A 2,736-nucleotide genomic window follows, 5' to 3' on the forward strand; every position below is an offset into this window, starting at 1 on the left:
AATTAACAACACTGTCTAAGAGTAGAGAAAAATGACCAAATCGTATACATTCATTAAGTGCACAGAAAAAGTATTTAGAGAATATATTCCCTTATGTAACTGTGCTTGTGAAAATACCCTTATCCAGGCATTCCTTGTAGTTATGGCATGTTCAGTCCTAGACCACAACAATAAAGCAAAACTCATAATAAAAAGAGTCACATAATTTTTTTTTGTTTGGTTTCTCTGTGCATATGAAAGTTAAGTTTATCCTATACTTGTAGTCTATTAAGTCCTCAATAGCACTATGTCGCACAAAAAACATACATAATTACCTTAATTAAAATATATTTTATTGCTAAAAAGTGCCAAAACAATTACAAGGTTACTGATCAGTTGGTTGTGGATTGGGGCCTCAGGTGAGCTGCTGGCCTTTATTGAGATGCTTCAAAGCTTTATAAAAAATGTTTGGTTCCCCATGAAGCCCTACTTTACCTAAGTTTACCAGGAGATTTCGGTAGAAATGGGGTTGATGGGCTTCACCATTTATAAAATCGGAATTGTTGATAAAAGAAGTAAAGCTTTGAAAGCTTCCAGTCCTGCACCTGCTCATAGTCACCATTAACCACCTTTACATGGTCTGGCTCTGTTGGATGGGAATGTGGGACATTGTGTTGACTTGTAGATTTGCTGCTGCCCTCGTGCATGAAAAAACATACCTGTGAGATACACACACATTCACACACACAACAAGATCATTGATAACAAATAATAATAATAATAATAATAATAATAATAATAATAATAATAATAATAATAATTTTTTTAAATATTGTGAGAATAACCAGATGTGACACAGAGATATGAAGTGATCAAATGCTGTTGCATAAATGACACCAATAGACTGGCTTGATTCAGGGTTACCCCCAAATCTTCAAATATGTTAAAAAAAATGCAGTATCTGTGAAGCACAATAAAGTAAAGTAAAACAAAATATATTTGTAAATACTTGGCAGTCATACCTACCTTCACCATCACCACTAAATAATATGATGAGAATGATAATAAGAATATTAATTAATAATTATAAAATTTTAATAGTAATAAAGTTGTCATTTAGTGGCAGGGTGATTTTTGAACAAGCTTATTAACCTACCTCTATTTCCCTGCTCACATAATGTGTGTAATAATACCTGCTACACAAGGCAGATTGATCTCACAAGTGTTTGTAAATTACAAGAACATCAAATACTTTTAGTTTATGATTACTGTGTTCTGGGATGGTTCTCCAAGAAAACAGAGATATGTTTCTTTCTTTCCATTTTACTGTCAGTATTCATTACTCTTACTCTACTGGTCTTTACTTAAGTGCATCTCTTAGCAGTTTATTCAATAAACAGAGGTGTATTGAATTTTCTATGCATAAGACACTAGAAGTGCTGAAAAAAAAAAAGGAATGAAAATAGTAATACCAGTATGTAAGAAATTTCCTTCCTGTCTAGACTTTACACTCAAATGAAAAATAAATAAATAAAATGGTACAAATGTTTCCAAAATGGCCTAGAAAATGATGATCTTATAAGTTAAGATTATTAGAAATATGATGTGGGCTTAGTTAATTATGACATTCAATTCAAGTCAAAGACTTACAAAATAGTTACTACTCACAGGCATTTTGTTATATGTTGGGATAAAAAACAGTTCACAGCCCACCCAAGGAGTGAGTAAAAAAATAGAAATACCATTTGATTGATATAAAATGTGATTTGGTCTATAAATTAGGTTCAAATAGTAAAAAAAAAAAATTATATTTAAGCATTCGAAATTTAGATAGAGATATAAAGCAAAACATGGAAATAGAAATTTGAAAGTATTTTAGACAGTGGCTAGTTTGTTAGTGGTAGATCTCATGGTCTTTCTGTAATTCGTTCTATTGTTGTACATATCTGACTCCAGAAAGTATTAATGTTTTCTCTCCCACTGCTTCTCTCATTGGTTCTCTCATATATCTAGCCTCTACTTTTTCACTCACTCATCTGTACTCTTTATGTCATCATAAAATACAAGCAAAATATCAAGCTGTACAATAAAACAAGCACAGTGTTGAAATTCCTATGATCAGCTGCCTTGCTCATACTGTCATAGCCAGAGTGTGATCCTCTTAAGATTATACTTTGAGAATTATCATCTTTGAGTGATTTTGCCTAAAAAGATGTCTTTTTGCCTGTAACTTTAATTTTGATAGACTTTTAAAACAAATCATTGGATTAAAACTGTTTATGTTATGATGTTAAAAAGCAATTAACCTACTGTTTTACTTCTATATGCTTAGGTAACTTTTAAAATATATCTAAAATCAACAGACTAATAGAAAACAAATCATACTACTTATTTAGAACTTTTGTTAGATCATGAAACATGTCTAAAATGGAATTACAGCTTTCAGATAAAAATCAAGACTGTACTTTATTTATAGATATTAAAAATGCAAATCAAAATAACAAAACACAACTAGAACTAGATGGAGCCACCAACTTCATCTTATAAGGTAACTCAGTCCTCATTTTATTAGTGAAGAATTGGATCCTGATGTGAGAAACAGTCTTGGAAAGCAGTAATACACACAGAAGACAGAGATTTAATTTTCTCTCTCAAACATACATATAATGTTTAAATGCAGTCATCCAGGGCTCCATAAGATCTCAATGTGACATGTTCCTTCTATTTTTATTCTCCTGTGTTCTGACAATTGGCTTC

The 2,736-nt window shown here is 31.3% G+C and overlaps 1 pseudogene; it reads left to right on the plus strand.

The window, feature by feature from the left end:
* The first annotated feature begins 391 nt into the window (after window positions 1-391).
* Window positions 392-604, plus strand: LOC105090662 (ATP synthase subunit ATP5MJ, mitochondrial-like; annotated as a pseudogene).
* The last annotated feature ends 2,132 nt before the right edge of the window (window positions 605-2,736 follow it).

Source organism: Camelus dromedarius, chromosome 3, assembly GCF_036321535.1.
Source record: "Camelus dromedarius isolate mCamDro1 chromosome 3, mCamDro1.pat, whole genome shotgun sequence".
Lineage (NCBI taxonomy): Eukaryota > Metazoa > Chordata > Mammalia > Artiodactyla > Camelidae > Camelus > Camelus dromedarius.